The 19,853-nt window shown below is 40.9% G+C and overlaps 1 pseudogene; it reads left to right on the top strand.

Annotated features, from left to right (window-relative positions):
* The window catches only part of LOC110310728 (proteasome activator complex subunit 1-like), a 56,234-nt pseudogene extending 36,717 nt beyond the window's left edge, over positions 1–19,517 (top strand).
* Positions 19,518–19,853: the final 336 nt, after the last annotated feature.

Raw genomic sequence — 19,853 nt, 5'->3', positions numbered from 1 at the left:
ATATTATTTGTGACTATTGAGAAGGGTGTTGTTTCCCTAATTTCTTTCTCAGCCTGTTTATTCTTTGTGTAGAGAAAGGCCATTGACTTATTCGAGTTAATTTTATATCCAGCTACTTCTATTCTCTTTCTTTAGGGGATATAGGACTGTTTAGATCATTAACCTGATCCTGATTTAACTTTGGTACCTGGTATCTGTCTAGAAATGTCTCCATTTTGTCCAGGTTTTCCAGTTTTGTTGAGTGTAGCCTTTTTTAGAAGGATCTGATGGTGTTTTGGATGTCTTCAGGATCTGTTGTTATGTCTCCCTTTTCATTTCTGATTTTGTTAATTAGGATGCTGACCCTGTGCCCTCTAGTGAGTATGGGTACGGGTTTATCTATCTTGTTGATTTTCTCAATGAACCAGCTCCTTGTTTGGTTGATTCTTTGAATAGTTCTTCTGTATCCACTTGGTTGAATTCACACCTGAGTTTCATAATTTCCTGCTGTCCACTCCTCTTGGGTGAATTTGGTTCCTTTTGTTCTAGAGCTTTTAGGTGTGTTGTCAAGCTGCTATTTTGTGCTCTCTCTAGTTTCTTTTTTTAAAAATTTATTTATTTTTTTTTAATCTTTAATAATTTTTATTACATATTTTCCTCAATTACATTTCCAATGCTATTCCAAAAGTCCCCCATAGCGCCCCCCACTTCCCTACCCACCCATTCCCATTCTTTTGGCCCTGGCATTCCCCTATATTGGGGCATATAAAGTTTGCAAGTCCAATGGGCCTCTCTTTCCAGTGATGGCCGACTAGGCCATCTTTCAATACATATGCAGCTAGAGACAAGAGCTCCGGGGTACTGCTTAGTACATCATGTTGTTCCAACTATAGGGTTGCAGATCCCTTTAGCTCCTTGGGTACTTTCTCTAGCTTCTCCATTGGGAGCCCTGTGATACATCCAATAGCTGACTGTGAGCATCCACTCCTGTGTTTGCTAGGCCCCGGCATCGTCTCACAAGAGACAGCTATATTTGGGTCCTTTCAGCAAAATCTTGCTAGTGTATGCAATGGTGTCAGCGTTTAGAAGCTGATTATGGGATGGATCCCTGGATACGGCAGTCTCTAAATGGTCCATCCTTTCATCACAGCTATGAACTTTGTTTCTGTAACTCCTTCCCTGGGTGTTTTGTTCCCAATTCTAAGAAGGGGCACAGTGTCCACACTTTGGTCTTCATTCTTCTTGAGTTTCATGCGTTTAGCAAATTGTATCTTATATCTTGGGTATCCTAAGTTTTGGGCTAATATCCACTTATCAGTGAATACATATTGTGTGAGTTCTTTTGTGATTGTGTTACCTCACTCAAGATGATGCCCTCCAGGTCCATCCATTTGGCTAGGAATTTCATAAATTCATTCTTTTTAATAGATGAGTAGTACTCCATTGTGTAAATGTACCATAATTTCTGTATCCATTCCTCTGTTGAAGGACATCTGGGTTCTTTCCAGCTTCTGGCTATTATAAATAAGGCTGCTATGAACATAGTGGAGCATGTGTCCTTTTTACCGGTTGGGACATCTTCTGGATATATGCCCAGGAGAGGTATTGCTGGATCCTCCGGTAGTACTATGTCCAATTTTCTGAGGAACCGCCAGACTGATTTCCAGAGTGGTTGTACAAGCTTGCAATCCCACCAACAATGGAGGAGTGTTTCTCTTTCTCCACATCCTCGCCAGCATCTGCTGTCACCTGAATTTTTGATCTTAGCCATTCTGACTGGTGTGAGGTAGAATCTCAGGGTTGTTTTGATTTGCATTTCCCTGATGATTAAGGATGTTGAACATTTTTTCAGGTGCTTCTCTGCCATTCGGTATTCCTCAGGTGAGAATTCTTTGTTCAGTTCTGAGCCCCATTTTTTAATGGGTTTTTTTGACTTTCTGGAGTCCACCTTCTTGAGTTCTTTATATATATTGGATATCAGTCCCTTATCTGATTTAGGATAGGTGAAGATCCTTTCCCAATCTGTTGGTGGTTTTTTTGTCTTATTGATGGTGTCTTTAGCCTTGCAGAAGCTTTGCAGTTTCATGAGGTCCCACTTGTCAATTCTCGATCTTACAGCACAAGCCATTGCTGTTCTATTCAAGAATTTTTCCCCTGTGCCCATATCTTCAAGGCTTTTCCCCACTTTCTCCTCTATAAGTTTCAGTGTCTCTGGTTTTATGTGAAGTTCCTTGATCCACTTAGACTTGACCTTAGTACAAGGAGATAGGAATGGATCGATTTGCATTCTTCTACATGTTAACAACCAGTTGTGCCAGCACCATTTGTTGAAAATGCTGTCTTTCTTCCACTGGATGTTTTTAGCTCCCTTGTCGAAGATCAAGTGACCATAGGTGTGTGGGTTCATTTTTGGGTCTTCAATTCTATTCCATTGGTCTATTTGTCTGTCACTATACCAGTACCATGCAGTTTTTTTTTTTTTTTTTTATCACAATTGCTCTGTAGTAAAGCTTTAGGTCCGGCATGGTGATTCCACCAGAGGTTCTTTTATCCTTGAGAAGAGTTTTTGGAATTTTGATGGGGATTGCATTGAATCTGTAGATTGCTTTTGGCAAGATAGCCATTTTTACAATGTTGATCCTGCCAATCCATGAGCATGGGAGATCTTTCCATCTTCTGAGATCTTCTATAATTTCTTTCTTCAGAGACCTGAAGTTTTTATTATACAGATCTTTCACTTCCTACTCCTCTTGGGTGAATTTGCTTCCTTTTGTTCTAGAGCTTTTAGGTGTGTTGTCAAGCTGCTAATGTGTGCTCTCTCTAGTTTCTTTTTGGAGGCACTCAGAGCTATGAGTTTTTCTCTTAGGAATGCTTTCATTGTGTCCATAAGTTTGGGTATGTTTTGGCTTCATTTTCATTAAACTCTAAAAAGTCTTTAATTTCTTTCTTTATTCCTTCCTTGACCAAGGTATCATTGAGAAGAGTGTTGTTCAGTTTCCATGTGAATGTTGGCTTTCTATTATTTATTTTGTTATTGAAGATCAGCCTTAGTCCATGGTTATCTGATAGGATGTATGGGACAATTTCAATAATTTTGTATCTCTAGAGTCCTGTTTTTCGACCAATTATATGGTCAGTTTTGGAGAAGGTACCATGAGGTGCTGAGAAGAAGGTATATCCTTTTGTTTTAGGATAAAATGTTCTGTAAATATCTGTTAAATCCATTTGTTTCATAACTTCTGTTAGTTTCACTGTGTCCCTGTTTAGTTTCTGATTCCATGATCTGTCCATTGATGAAAGAGGTGTGTTGAAGTCTCCCATTATTATTGTGTCCTGCAATGTGTGCTTTGAGCTTCACTAAAGTTTTTTTAATGAATGTGGCTGCCCTTACATTTGGAGCATAGATATTCAGAATTGAGAGTTCCTCTTGGAAGATTTTACCTTTGATGAGTATGAAGTGTCCCTCCTTTGTCTTTTTTGATAACATTGCATTGGAAGTCAATTTTATTCAATATTAGAATGGCTACTCCAGCTTGTTTCTTTAGACCATTTGCTTGGAAAATTGTTTTCCAGTCTTTCATTCTGATGTAATGTCTGTCTTTTTCCCTGAGATGAGTTTATCGTAAGCAGCAGAATGTTGGGTCCTGTTTATTAGCCAGTCTGTTAGTCTATGTCTTTTTATTGGGGAATTAAGTCCATTGATATTAAGAGATATTAAGGAAAAGTAATTGTTGCTTCCTATTATTTTTGTTGTTAGAGTTGGCATTCTGTTCTTGTGGCTGTCTTCTTTAAGGTTTGTTGAAAGATTACTTTCTTGGTTTTTCTAGGGCTTGGTTTCTGTCCTTGTGTTGGTGTTTTCCCTTTTCCTTTCAAGGGCTGGATTCATGGAAAGATATCGTGTGAATTTGGTTTTATTGTGGAATACTTTGGTTTCTCCATCTGTGTTAATCAAGAGTTTTGCTGGGTATAGTAGCCTGGGTTGGCATTTTTTTTTTCTTAGTGTCTGTATAACATCTTTCCAGGATCTTCTGGCTTTCATAATCTCTGGTGAAAAGTCTGGCGTAATTCTGATAGGCCTGCCTTTATATGTTACTTGACCTTTTTCTATTACCTTTTAAAATATTCTATCTTTTTTTAGTGTATTTGTTGTTCTGATTATTATGTGATGGGAGGAATTTCTTTTCTGGTCCAGTCTATTTGGAGTTCTGTAGCCTTCTTGTATGTTCATGGGCATCTCTTTCTTTAGGATTGGGAAGTTTTCTTTTATAATTTTGTTTAATATATTTGCTGGCCTTTTATGTTGAACATCTTCATTCTCATCTACTCCTATTATTAGTAGGTTTGGTCTTTTCCTTGTGTCCTGAATTTTTGGATGTTTTGAGTTAGGCTCTTTTTGCATTTTGCGTTTTCTTTGATTGTTGTGCCAATGCTCTCTATGGAATCTTCTGCACCTGAGATTCTCTCTTCCATCTCTTGTATTCTGATGCTGATGCTGGCATCTATGGTTCCAGATTTTTTTCCTAGGGTTTCTATCTCCAGCGTTGCCTCACTTTGGGTTTTCTTTATTGTGTCTACTTCCTTTTTTAGGTCAAGTGTGGTTTTGTTCATTTCCATCACCTGTTTGGATGTGTTTTCCTGTTTTTCTTTAAGAACTTCTACCTGTTTGGTTGTGTTTTCCTGTTTTCCTTTAAGGACTTGTAACCCTTTAGCAGTGTTCTCCTGTATTTCTTTAAGTGAGTTATTAAAGTCCTTTTGATGTCCTCTAGCATCCTCATGAGATATGCTTTTAAATCCGGGTCTAGCTTTTCTGGTGTGTTGGGGTGCCCAGAACGGGGTCAGGTGGGAGTGCTGCGTTCTGATGATTGTGAGTTGTCTTGGTTTCTGTTATTAAGTTTCTTATGTTTGCCTTTTGCCATCTGGTAATCTCTTGAGTTAGTTGTTACAGTTGACTCTAGTTAGAGCTTGTTCCTCTCGTGATTCTGTTAGCCTTTATCAGTAGACCTGGGAGACTAGGTCTCTCCTGAGTTACTGTGGTCAGAGCACTCTCTTCTGGCAAAGTCTCCTCTTGCAGGGAAGGTACATAGATATCTGGCATTTGGACCTGCCTCCTGGCAGAAGATGAAGGCCTGAAACAGGGCCTGTCCCAGAAGCTGTTAACTTCTGTAGTCCACACTCTCACCTGTGCAGACTTGTCTTGGAAGGACGAGGAAACCAAGATGCCCCCCCCACCCCCAGGTGCTCTGGCAAAGCCCTCCCAGGCAGGGCGGACACCTCTCCTCTGGCAGGGAAGGTTCCTGGATGTCTGGAGCCTGAATTGGGGTCTGCCTCAGAAGCTGTCCTCTATGGACCTTGGGAGTGTCTGTTGACTCAGCGCCCAGGTGACCCACTGCTGGCACGGACAGGAAGGGATTTGTGACTCTGGTCAGGCTGGGTTTTCTGCTTCCCTAATGCTGTCTCAGGTCCCGAGCGATTGGATTGGAACAGAAGTTGTGTTCCACTCACCAGAGGTCCTAAGATCTTGTGGAGAGTCCTCTAGGGACCTTGGGGGTGTCCTCCAACTCCGTGCCCAGGTGACCTGGTCTTAAATAAAGATATTATGAATTTGAAAGAAAGAAAGGTGGGGTAGTGTATGAGAGGAGTTGGAGAAAGGAAAGGGAAGGGGAGAATGATATAATTATATTATAATCTATGTGTTGGTGTGGGTATGAGTGCATGTGTGTGTGTGTGTTTGTATGTGTGCACAAATTAAAACATGTAGAAAGTAAAAAATATAGCAGCTTAGGTAATTTGAAAATAAAGGCATCCTGAATTTGGACTTATTAAGGGTAGGCTGACCACAAGAAGTGAGAAGTTTACAGTTTTGCATTGGTTGTCTATCAAAATGATGTCATGGGCCACTCCCCCTCCTTCACCTTTTTCTCCCTCCATCTTACTGAATCCAATTTCTGTTTCTTACCTACTCCTCAGTGCGGGTTATGCCTTGGAATGTGGTCATTCTACCAGGGGTCACATCATTAAAGAAAACTCTCCTGGACTCTCATATCCCTCCTCAATCTCTTTCAAATTAGTTTCTCACTAATTGTTTTTGCAAGCACATGTATATGTATATGAATATGTATACGTATACGTATATGTATATGTATAGTATATATGTACATATATAGTATATAATGCTACTTATGTATGTTTCAGGGCTCACCACTGGATATGTGATATGTGGTAACTAATTGGTGGGCTCATCATTGGAAGAGTATTCTCCAGCTCCTAGCTTTCCTCTTTTATCTGTGGTTCTTTATGTAAGGTTTATGAGTTTTCTCCATCCACAGTGGCATGTCCATTGGTGTCATCCTTGTTCAACACGACTTTGGCCAGTGATCTAAATATGTATGCATATATGTACATAAGTACACTGTGGAATTCTATTTACCTGGAAGAAAAATGAAACCATGAGCTCTGCAAATAAATAAATGTAACTAGAAAAGATCATATTGAGTGACGTAACTCAGACTTGAAGGTCATAGATTTCATGTTCTCTCTCATTGGAGCTCCTAGCTCCAAATCTTCAGACAGGAGCACATACCCTAGAGTAACTGCAGAAACCAGCAAAGTACAAAGGGGCCATTTCTAGGATAGAGGGTGGGAAAAAATAGAGAAGGGAAGTACAGGAAGAATTATATTTTAAAGTCAAGTAACCTTTAATATATATAATCAGAGAACTAGCAAATAAAATTGGGCCCCAGTTACTCCTTTGGAATACAAAGATCTTATTATTAAATCTGCCAGAAATTGATCAGTTTGAGAACAGGATTTCCGCCAGATCTAGCAAAATGCAGCTTGTTTGACATCTGCTGTCAGCTTCAAAATAGATCCTGAGATCCTAGCTGTGCCATGCAGTACTGTTCATGTATAGACTTGAACTAACACATAGACACTGTTTTAAGATAATAATCTGTGTTTGTTTGTTTTTTTGTTTTGTTTTTTTGTTTTTCGAGACAGGTTTTCTCTGTGTAGCCCTGGCTGTCCTGGAACTCACTCTGTAGACCAGGCTGGCCTCGAACTCAGAAATCTGCCTGTCTCTGCCTCCCGAGTGCTGGGATTAAAGGCTTGCGCCACCACACCCCCGCCTAAGATAATAATCTGTGTTAACTTAACACACTTCAATAGAAAACCACTGCAATGCTAATACCAGGAAAAGAAATGCATGTCTAGACTCTGTACAACAGGAAAGAGAGATTAAAAAAATCATAAACACAAAGGCAAGTCACCAACAACATTTAATTATTTTTATTTTGGGACAGGATTTCATGCAGTGTAGGATGTTCTTAAACTCACTGTGTGGCCGAGAATGACCTTGAATTCTTGACCTTCCTCTTCCTGTTTCATGAGTGCTGGAGTTACATACATAACCTACCACCCCCGGAGCCATACAGGACTAGGGATCCAACCCAGAGGCTCTAGCATGCCAGTCAACCACTGTACACACTGAAATACACTGGTAGCTCTGTGTCTAGCCACTGGCATCTCAACAGCAATAGTAAAGTCTAAATAACCACAAAATCATATTGTCAAGCATGTGAAAGAAAAGAAGTTTGTTTAGAGAAGGGATTCTCAACCTTCCTAATGCTGCCACCTCATGTTATGGTGACCCCAAACCATAAAATTATTTCAATGCTACTTCATAACTGCAATTTAGATATTGTTAGCAATCATAATTATCACAAATGCAGGATATCTAATATGAAACACCTGCCACAGGTTGAGAGGCACTGGTGTAGAGCTACATGACCAGACAAACCATCTTAAATAAGTTGAATAAAAATGCTTTCAAGAACAGTTAAGATGGAGTGTTTTCCCCTAATAGTCACTGATTAAAAAGGTATTTTGGAGAAAAGCAAAATGGTCGGAAGGAAAATCTGAAATACCTAGAAGAAAGATAAGCTAAGAAAATGGTAACTATGCTAGCTTTGAAAACTCACTACACACACACACACACACACACACACACACACACACACAAATTCAAATGTGAGATAGAACAAAGCCTGAACGATGATAATGACCAAAACCTGGAAGCTGTGATTGGAAATTTGTGGTCATGTCTGAATTCACATCTACACATCAGAAATATAGCATGGCATGCCTAGGATCTCCGGGTCTACCTCGAGAAAGAAGCCAAGAAGTTGAACAGGCTAAGTTCTGCTAGGCTCTGGGGAAAGCACTGCTCCCAAATGAATCAGTGTCTTGGCAAATTTAAGTTCCTCTGTTTGTAGGAATGAAGACACATTTGTTCATAGGTGGTTGGCCAGGGTTGTTTTCTAATTTCTAGAAACGATCTTCATGCCTTATCCTGCAGCTTCTTACCTCTTCCAAACAGTAGTCGCCAAGTCTTTTTGCAAGTCTCTGACTTCATTTCTGATTTTGTTCCTAGATATAAAAGATTTATATGCTTCATTCAGATTATCTACTCAAGCAAATCTTATTTTCTTCCAGTAAAATGTGTCATCTAGTACAATCTAATCCTAGGAGTAAAACTGTCCCTAGTCACAGTCCCAGGAACCAGGCAGGACATAGACACTAAGAAGTAGATTTGTATCTGAACCTTGTGAGATCAGGTGAAACTTCTGGTCCACAGCAAGCTATTTCCACATAGTTATTAATTCTGAGCTGCATCATGCTGAAACCCAGTAAAGCACCCTTTCTCACTTAGTAGAAAAGTTATGGTTAGCAATACCTTTTTTCTTTTCTCTTTCAATTGTAATATGTTTCCCTTAACCTTTTTAAATAATAAAGTCACCTATCACTAAGATGTTAAGAATTCTGGATAGATGAGTTAAGATGTTTATACTCATTAATTTTTTTTTTTTTTTTTAGGAACTCTAAGACACATTGATAGGTGGCAAGAGTTACCAACTAGGGCACTTTTATCTTCTATATGACATATTTGTACTCTACATTGTTTAAAGAAATCTACACATATAGATCATTTAATAGCGTAGAAACACTAGTAGCAGTTGGCTTGTTCTGAAATCCCATTCTCCCCTTCCAGGCAATAGACCACAGGAAGAGGAGAAGGTTGTTACTACTACAAATCAACTATCTGAACCCAGACTTCCAGAGAATGGCAGAAGCATCCAAGCAATCATAACTAAAGAGGCACAGCCATCACAGCTCTCTGAGATGCAGCTGAGGACCCTGACCCAAGGGGCAAGACTGAGCTCTGGGAGCACTGACTGATTACCTTCGTTTTGCTCCTTCCTGATAAATCCAGGCTGGATGGAGGCGAGACACAAAGTAGTCTGTTGTTTGTTTGTGTTTGTTTTTTTTTTTTTAAAGACTGTTAATATCTGCCTTCTCAGACCTTGAGATCTCTGAATCAGAGCAACTTAACAACTGAATCGCCATCATTGTTCATTGTCTTCTGTGATAGAGACAACACGCTTTAGTATTCTGGTTGCATATTGTGGTGGTGCCGCCAGAATGCTTCTGGACTTCTAGGCAAATTAACAAGGAGTTTTGATTTCTGCCTAGATTGAGATGTCCCAGAGTTCTAGGCTTGGAAACTCCTTACTGGCTGTCAAGTGACTAGACTTGGGAACTTCCTTTCCTTGGCAACCCCTTTCTCTGACTTGCTCACTTGACAAATTCAAATCACTGCTATGTTTTTATGTTTTCTGTGGTTTTTTTTGTTGTTGTTGTTGATATTGTTGTTTTCTGAGAATAGAGTGAAGTCTTTCTTGGATAATAACACAGTTTTGATGTTCTACTCTGCTTTTCAATCTGCCATTGAAGTGAACGCCTACTCCAGTTGCAGAAGAAAAGCAGAGAATTTGGTAATATTAGCAACAAGAGTTTCCATGTCAAGTACCCATTAACTTCACAGCTCTTGTGACCTCTGGGCGGTGCTGGGTGGCAGAAATGAGTCATGCATGGTCCCACTGATAACGGTCTTGACATGTACTGAGCAGCCTGTCTTTAGGACTTGCTGGAGCTTGATTTCTGAAGAATTTCATCATTATTGTTTTAGTTATTGCTGTGCTGGTAGAAGTTCAAAAAAAGGGAGAACAGAGGGAGATGCCTCTGGTCTCCATTTATGCATGCGGCTCTCAGCTCAGGATTGTGGTATAATAATTGTTACCACACTGAAGGCAGGAAAACTAAGTGTTGAATGACAATGTTCTACCAAAAAGACGATGGTGTTGAGAACCTTTCTTGTGGTGGTCATGTTGACGTTTATGGTGTCACAGATCTTGTTTATTGACTTCTAGTCTCATTACCTAGGTAGTAAGGGTCACAGCTCATTCTCTAATTCCAACTGTAGTCTTCTGCTCTCCACCTCAGTACAGGCCAGCTGGTGGCTATCTGAGTATTGGAAGTCTGTGTGACTGCCATTGCCCTTGTCTTCACCATCCTTATGGACACAGCCATTGGTTTAGGTTACTTGGTTTTTCATTTGGTGCCATGGTGAACCTCATCAACCAGACGTTGTTGTCTTTATTTTTTTCATCTTATCTTCACACTGACAGACACCTGTCATGGTTACTTTTATTAGTTAAAAAAAATAAATCTGCATGGCTGACAGGCTTATTTTGATTCCATAAAAAGAAATCTGGGAACCAGGAACTTCTGGAGTTTCCTGACACTTAGTGTGTGATTTTGGAGAAGCTCCGAGGTCCTTCAGAATCAGCGGTCTTAGCTGTATAAAGGAGGAAGCCCAGAGCTGCAATCTCTAACATTCGGTTTTTAATCACAGGATTTTTGTTTTATCATTTTGCTGAAATGATTTAATTGGACAGGCAAAAATCAGTTTACTGTAGTGGAAACAGCTTCCCTATTACTTTTGTGGCTCTGGAGACTGATATAGGTTTTCTGTAAGGCACTGCTATTATATTACTAGGTTGCTCCAGGATTGTACTTGTTCTCTATTGAAGACCTAATCTGGAGTTCCTGAACTATTCAACATTTGCCTGAGGGTTGAAGTTTGGCTAGGGTTTTAGTGGGAGTCATTAAGAGGCTGGACTCAGTAGACAGGAAACGGATTAATTCCTAGCTGTAACTCCATACCATCCAGGTTACTTTTGGAAAATACCTTAATCTCTGTGTACCTGTTTCTGTATCTTTAAAGTACTACTACTACTACTACTACTACTACTACTACTACTACTACTACTAGTATCTGCTTTGGGGTGTTATTGGGAATATTAAATATGCAAAATATTTGAAACAGTATCTGAAACTATATAAGTACTAGCTGTTAGAAACCCACAGACAAACATTAGGTGGAGTTTAGGGAATCCTGTGGAAGAGGGGGAGGAAGGATTGTAGGACCTAAAGGGATCAAGGACACCTCAAGAAAACCCACAGAAACAAGTAACCTGGGCCCATAGAGGCTCACAGAGAGTGAACCACCAACCAGGGATCCTGCATGGACCTGATTTAGGCCCTGTCCACATATGTTACAGTTGTACAGCTTGGCCTCCTTGTGGGACTTCTAACAGTGGGAGAAGGGGCTGTATCTGACTCTGATACCTACCTTTAGGACCTCTTCCCTCTACTAGATGCCTTGCCTAGCCAATTGAAGAGGAGGTGCCTAATCTTACTACTGTTTGACTGTCATGGCTGGTTGATATCATTGAGGCTGGCTCTTCTCTGAGAGAAATGGAGGAAAAATGGATGGTAGGGAGAGGAGAGGAGGGGAGTAGGGAGGTAAAACTGAGGTTGGGATATTAAATACAATAAAGTTAGCTACTGTTCCTATTGTCTTGAGGGTCTGACAAAGATTTGCAGGGATTAAGCTTAACAACTATTACTTAACTGGCTGAAGAAGAAAGGGATGCATGGAAGAGCTCCCTGATGTCATATGGTTCCTGTGTTCCAGATTTGTATATATGGAGATTTTCCTGGGCTATCACCACTGAGAATGTAGTTTCTCTCAACAGGACAGCTCAACTTTTTAAACCAGCGTTTCTGGGGGAGAGGTCAGGAAATATACATCCTTATAAATGACGGATAGGATATTTGTAATCAGGTAAGTTCAAGATGGAAGCAGGAGCACATAACTGCTACACTTCATGTTTGCTTATGAATAAGATTGGTTGTTCTGGTCCTGGGCCCCATTCTTTTCTTACTGTACCTCTCTCTTCTCTGTGGTGGCTCTGCTACTTTGGTCCAGGTGCCTGAGGATGTCTGAATACAAGAGACAGTTCCAGGACAACTTTACCAAAATTATACATGGCAATATGCAGAGCTCAGCTGTCTGGCATACAAGAACTTCCTTCTGCAGGCAGACTTTGAGTGCCACAGACCCTCTTGGGTCCCTTGTCTGTGTAGGATGGGTCTCTGGGTGCAGATGGGCAAGGAGTTGGCGGGAATGACAGACAGATGCACACAGGAGATTGTGTAGAATCTGAATGTAATTTGTCAAGTCGAGCATCAAACTTTTTATACAGGGACCAGGCCATTGCCACTAAGAAGGGAGCCAGGTGTAAAGCTAGTCTATTGTTAAGGCCACCACCAGGGGTTCTGCTCTAGCAGACCTTCTCATGAATAATGCAATACCACAACCCCCCTATTTCCTAGCCCTTGATAAATTCTTGTATGAGTGTAACTTTGCTGTTCTTTTAAGTATCTGTGGAGAATCTCCATTTGTCACAAGAATTCACCAAATTACTTCTAATATGCAATATAACCTGCTATACCTGGCTGTACTGAAGATTCCTGTCTCAGTGGGATTCCCTAACTTTTACATGGTAAACCCACCCATTAGCTAGGCCATTGTGTATGGGTGAGACTGGCTACTGCCTAAAGTAAACACTCTGTAGACTAGCTCTGAGCTATTTTAGCTCTGTTCTTTGTAATGCTTAATTAGTTTCACTGTCTCTACTAGAAGTAAATTTGAATGTTACTGAATAGTTAACCTTCTCACTGAATTCCTACTGAATTCCCAGTTTGCCAGCTTCAAGGGTTTTCTGGGACATTGGAACACTGGCAAAGGCTTAGCTATGTCAGAATTCAATCTTAAAAGGCACTTATAATAAGATAATACTAAAAGAGAGCACATGGATCCATACACCAGACTAATGCAGGGATAGGGTATGAGTATATGGGTTATGAGAACGCCAAAGTTCCAGGAGGTGAGTTTCCGTGAAACTCTGCCTCGTGAGTGCTCCCAGGCCTCTTGGACTGCCAAGCAAACTTCACTGGAGTGTGCATAGCATTTGAGATTACCTGTTTATTCTTGGCCTTGTTTCTAGAATAATAGAATAATGGTCTCCGGAAACATGCACTTTCTGAAAGATTTCTGAGTCTGGAAACTGTTTTTTTTTTTTTTTTTTTTTGCTGCCCAGTTCACAAAGGAACAACAATATATTACGAAATGCAAGCTGCTGCCAAGACAGTGGGAATGGGTGGGCAGGGAGAAAAGACAAAGCCATGAAAAATGTCAAAGCCACTTGGCTACTTTGCATCATGTGAACCACGATGATGCCCAAGGACAGAAACCAAAATATGCTTCTGTTTAGAGGGCATCCAGGAGCACTAATTACTAGTGTTATTATTGTTATTATCGTTGTTCCTCTTCTAAAAAATGGAGAGGTAGGTAGCTAGACTATTTCTTACATTAGTTCTGCAGGAAGTGTGTGGAGGCATGCATGACCCATAATTCAGCCTGCAGTGGCAGCTCTCAGTGCTCTTGCATATAATTATTCTACTAAGTTTTGATTTCTCTATGAGTTCAGTTTTCTACACCTGGATTGTACTAACAGGAAAGAAACACACATTCATCTGTATATACACATGTATGTACACATGGAATCAAAACCCATGTCTAAGAACAGGTTTACGATCATATCATTAGGAAGGATTCGATGAGAGGAAGTTGAAGTCAGGAGAATCCAAGGGAGCATCAGAGTTCAGCTCTTCATTCCTGGAGTCCTGGAGAGTAGGTGGAGTCCTTGAATTTGACAGAATTTAGAGATCAACAGAGTAGATGTAATTAGAGTCCAGGTACTTAGGGAAGTGCCAATTTAAACTCTGTAGGTGGGATTGGATGTACTGCAAGTGGAAGAAGAAATGCAACAGTGAATGCCATAACAAACCAAGCCAAACCTCACCAGAATAAAAACTGAAGCACAGGTTTGTGGGGCTAGACCTTTATTCACTCAGCCAGCCCACTCCAGAAGATTTAGATGACAGATCTGACTTCTCCCAGGAGAGAAGGGAAGCTTCTTGTCATCATCTTCTAAGAGCTCCCCCCTCTCCCTCCCTCCACTCTCTCTTCCCTTTCTCTTGTCTCTCCCTCTCCCTCCCCTCTCCCTCTCTCTCAGGCAAGGAAAACAGTTTAAATTGTGTTAGGCAGGGCTATGCTCTCTCCTTCCCTGGCCACTCTTTCCCCACCAGCTTCCCCCTTAACTACCCTCTCAAGGGAGTTTGGTTTCCATTGTAGTTTCAAGAACTATACCTATACGTGCATACACAACCTATACACACATCAATAAACATTAAACATCACGGAACACATTCACCTTGGCTTGGGCTTAGGGTGGACCCTCAGTGTGGTCATGGCCAGAGCCAGGAGAAGGGGTGTGTGTGAGCTCTGCACAAGGAGCCTGGGGTGGGCAACAGGAAGGGAAATCGAAAGCACAGCTAGAAACCTGCCAAGGTGGATATGTTCTGGGAAGACCAGTGTAGCAAGACAGAGAACCTGCTTGGGAGCTATTTCCCCAAGAAGATCTCATATTTGGATGCATTCTTTTTGTGTGTGTGTGTATTTAGCTTTTTATTTTTTTTCTGTGAACTTATTTTTATTACGTATTTTCCTCAATTACATTTCCAATGCTATCCCAAAAGTCCCCCATACCCCACCCCCCCACTTCCCTACCCACCCATTCCAATTCTTTTGGCCCTGACATTCCCCTATATTGGGGCAGATAAAGTTTGCAAGTCCAATGGGCCTCTCTTTCCAGTGATGGCCGACTAGGCCATCTTTCGATACATATGCAGCTAGAGACAAGAGGTCTGGGGTACTGGTTAGTTCATCATGTTGTTCCAACTATAGGGTTGCAGATCCCTTTAGCTCCTTGGGTACTTTCTCTAGCTTCTCCATTGGGAGCCCTGTGATCCATTCAATAGCTGACAGTGAGCATCCACTTCTGTGTTTGTTTGGCACTGACATAGTTTCACAAGAGAGAGCTATATCTGGGTCCTTTCAGCAAAATCTTGCTAGTGTATGCAATGGTGTCAGCGTTTGGAAGCTGATTATGTGATGGATCCCTGGATATGGCAGTCTCTAGATGGCCCATCCTTTCATCAAAGCTCCAAACTTTGTCTCTGTAACTCCTTCCCTGGGTGTTTTGTTCCCACTTGTAAGAAGGGGCACAGTGTCCACACTATGGTCTTCATTCTTCTTGAGTTTCATGCGTTTAGCAAATTGTATCTTATATCTTGGGTATCCTAAGTTTTGGGCTAATATCCACTTATCAGTAAATACATATTGTGTGAAAGTGGACAGCCTTGTCTAGTCCCTGATTTTAGAGGGATTGCTTCAAGCTTCTCACCATTTACTTTGATGTTGGCTACTGGTTTGCTGTAGATTGCTTTTATCATGTTTAGGTATGGGCCTTGAATTCCTGATCTTTCCAAGACTTTTTATCAGGAATGGGTGTTGGATCTTGTCAAATGCTTTTTCCACATCTAAGGAGATGATCATGTGGTTTTTGTCTTTGAGTTTGTTTATATACTGGATTAGGTTGATGGATTTCCATATATTGAACCATCCCTGCATCCCTGGGATGAAACCTACTTGGTCAGGATGGATGATTGTTTTGATGTGTTCTTGGATTCGGTTAGGAAGAACTTTATTGAGGATTTTTGCATCAATATTCATAAGGGATATTGGTCTGAAGTTTTCTATCTTTGTTGGGTCTTTTTGTGGTTTAGGTATCAGAGTAATTGTGACTTCATAGAATGAGTTCGGTAGAGTACCTTCTGTTTCTATTTTGTGGAATAGTTTGTGAAGAACTGGGATTAGATCTTCTTTGAAGGTCTGATAGAACTCTGCACTAAACCCATCTGGTCCTGGGCTTTTTTTTTTGGTTGGGAAATTATTAATGACTGCTTCTATTTCTTTGGGGGATATAGGGCTGTTTAGATCATTAACCTGATCTTGATTCAACTTTGGTACCTGGTATCTGTCTAGAAACTTCTCCATTTCATCCAGGTTCTCCAGTTTTGTTGAGTATAGCCTTTTGTAGAAGGATCTGATGGTGTTTTGGATGTCTTCAGGATCTGTTGTTATGTCTCCTTTTTCATTTCTGATTTTGTTAATTAGGATGCTTTCCCTGTGCCCTCTAGTGAGTCTGGCTTTGGGTTGTAAGTCAATCTTTCTTGTAGATTTTCTCAAAGAACCAGCTCCTTGATTGGTTGATTCTTTGAATAGTTCTTCTTGTTTCCACTTGGTTGATTTCGCCCCTGAGTTTGATTATTTCCTGCCATCTACTCCTCTTGGGTGAATTTGCTTCCTTTTGTTTTAGAGCTTTTAGGTGTGTTGTCAAGCTGCTAATGTGTGCTCTCTCTAGTTTCTTTTTGGAGGCACTCAGAGCTATGAGTTTTCCTCTTAGAAATGCTTTCATTGTGTCCCATAAGTTTGGGTATGTTGTGGCTTCATTTTCATTGAACTCTTAAAAAGTCCTTAATTTCTTTCTTTATTCCTTCCTTGTCCAAGGTGTCATTGAGAAGCGTGTTGTTCAGTTTCCACGTGAATGTTGGCTTTCTATTATTTATTTTATTATTGAAGATCAGCCTTAGTCCATGGTGATCTGATAGGATGCACGGGACAATATCAATATTTTTGCAATTGTTAAGGCCTGTTTTTTGACCAATTATGTGGTCAATTTTGGAGAAGGTACTATGAGGTGCTGAGAAGAAGGTATATCCTTTTGTTTTAGGATAGAATGTTCTGTAGATATCTGCCAGATCCATTTGATTCATAACTTCTGTTAGTTTCACTGTGTCCCTGTTTAGTTTCTGTTTCCATGATCTGTCCATTGGTGAAAGTGGTGTGTTGAAGTCCCACTATTATTGTGTGAGGTGCAATGTGTGCTTTGAGCTTTACTAAAGTATCTTTAATGAATGTGGCTGCCTTTGAATTTGGAGCATAGATATTCAGAATTGATAGTTCCTCTTGGAGGATTTTACCTTTGATGAGTATGAAGTGCCCTTCCCTGTCTTTTTTGATAACTTTGGGTTGGAAGTCAATCTTATCAGATATTAGAATGGCCTCTCCAGCCTGTTTCTTCATACCATTTGCTTGGAAAACCGTCTTCCAGCCCTTCACTCTGAGGTAGTGTCTATCTTTTTCTCTGAGATGAGTTTCCTGCAAGCAGCAGAATGCTGGGTCTTTTTTGTGTAGCCAGTTTGTTAGTCTGGTAGGCTTGCCTTTATATGTTACTTGGCCTTTTTCTCTTACTGCTTTTAGTATTCTATCTTTATTTAGTGCATTTGTTGTTCTGATTATTATGTGTCGGGAGGAATTTCTTTTCTGGTCCAGTCTATTTGGAGTTCTGTAGGCTTCTTGTATGTTCATGGGCATCTCTTTCTTTAGATTTGGGAAGTTTTCTTCTATAATTTTGTTGAAGATATTTGCTGGTCCTTTGAGTTGAAAATCTTCATTCTCATCTACTCCTATTATCCGTAGGTTTGGTCTTCTCATTGTGTCCTGGATTTCCTGGATGTTTTGAGTTAGGATCTTTTTGCACTTTCCATTTTCTTTGATTGTTGTGCCAATGTTCTCTATGGAATCTTCTGCACCTGAGATTCTCTTTTCCATCTCTTGTATTCTGTTGCTGATGCTCGCATCTATGGTTCCAGATTTCTTTCCTAGGGTTTCTATCTCCCGTGTTACCTCATTTTGGATTTTCTTTATTGTGTCTACTTCCCTTTTTAGGTCTAGTATGGTTTTGTTCATTTCCATCACCTGTTTGGATGTGTTTTCCTGTTTTTCTTTAAGGACTTCTACCTGTTTGGTTGTCTTTTTCTGTTTTTCTTTAAGGACTTCTACCTGTTTGATTGTGTTATCCTGTTTTTCTTTAAGGACTTGTAACTCTTTAGCAATGTTCTCCTGTAGTTCTTTAAGTGACTTATTAAAGTCCTTCTTGATGTCCTCTACCATCATCATGAGATATGCTTTTAAATCCAGGTCTAACTTTTTGGGTGTGTTGTGGTGCCCTGGACTGGGCGAAGTGGGAGTGCTGGGTTCTGATGATGGTGAGTGGTCTTGGTTTCTGTTAGTAAGATTCTTACGTTTACCTTTCACCATCTGGTAATCTCTGGAGTTGTTATAGTTGTCTCTCTTTAGAGATTGTTCTTCTGGTGATTCTGATTATTGTCTATCAGCAGACCTGGGAGACAGGCTCTCTCATCTGAGTTTCAGTGGTTAGAGCACTCTCTGCTGGCAAGCTCTCCTCTTACAGGGAGGGTACACAGATATCTGGTGTTTGGACCTCCTCCTGGCCAAAGATGAAGGCCCAAAACAGGACATTTTCCAGGTTATTGTGTTGCTTTGGCAGGTCACAGAAGCTGTCAGCTTCTGTGGTGCACACTCTCACCTGTGCAGACTAAGTTCCTAAGTTCGGTGGAGTCCCGGAACCAAGATGGCGCTCCCTGCTCCTGAGGCAGAGGGCTCCCATGCAGGGCGGACTGGTGTCCTCCCTGGCTGGGAGGGTGGCTGGATGTCTGTGGCCCAAAAAGGGTGCTGCCTCAGCGGTTCTGTGGCTCCCGCCTGTCCCAGAAGCTGTCTGCTTCTGTGGTGCACACTCTCACCTGTGCAGACTAAGTTTCTAAGTTTGGCGGAGTCCCAGAACCAAGATGTTGGATGCATTCTTAAAGGAGCCAGTTCTCAGTGAAGCCAACCTGAGCAATCTGAAGGCTCCATTGGACATCCCAGTACCTGATCCAGTCAAGGAGAAAGAGAAGGAAGAGCAGAAGAAGCAATATGAGAAGGAAGAGAACGATGAAAAGAAGAAGGGGGATAAAAACGACAAAGGTCCTCCCTGTGGCCCAGTGAACTACAATGAGAAGATCGTGGTCCTCCAGAAACACCTAAAACCTGAGATCAAGGATGCTATTGAGCAACTCAATCTGGTCACTACCTGGTTGCAGCTACAGATACCTTGGAGAGAGGATGGGAATAATTTTGGTGTGGCTGTCCGGGAAAAGGCGTTTGAGCTGATGACCAGCCTTTGTACCAAGCTGGAAGGCTTCCACACACAGATCTCTTAAGTATTTCTCCTAGAGGGGTGATGCAGTGGCCAAAGCAGCCAAGCCAGCCCCACGTGGGTGATTATCGGCAGCTGGTGCATGAGCTGGACAAGATAGAGTACCAGGAGATCCGTCTAATGGTCATGGAGATCTGAAATGCTTACACTGTGTTATATGACATCATCCTGAAGAACTTTGAGAAGCTCGAGAAGCCCCGTGGGAGAGCCCCTGTCTCATTCTGTGATGGTTATAGCAGAAACCTTCCTGTTTTTCACCAGGAACTCTAGACTAGACCCAGTCTTCTTCCTGCTGTGGTTTCTCCCTCACAAACACAATAAATACATAGTTGCCAACAAACAAACAAACAAACAAACAAAACAAAACCAAATAAAAAAACCAAAAAAACCCATTAAACTTTAGAATGCACACAAGAGACAATAAGGTATTTATTCAAGAAAAAATAATTAACTTTTACATCAGTCAAATAATTTTATTGAAATTAGGTTTTGCTTCTCTTTGCATGACACAGTGCAAGCTCTGGGTTTCAGAGGTTATGTTTTTGGATAAAGCACCCAAGTATGAGCTAACACAGCTATGGTTCTGTATAAGACCAGGGCAGATGC

This window comes from Mus caroli, unplaced genomic scaffold (assembly GCF_978045245.1).
Source record: "Mus caroli unplaced genomic scaffold, Mus_caroli_1 scaffold_16, whole genome shotgun sequence".
Taxonomy (NCBI): Eukaryota; Metazoa; Chordata; class Mammalia; order Rodentia; family Muridae; genus Mus; species Mus caroli.
Note: the sequence above shows the minus strand (reverse complement) of the source record. Positions and strands in the feature narration are given on the sequence as shown.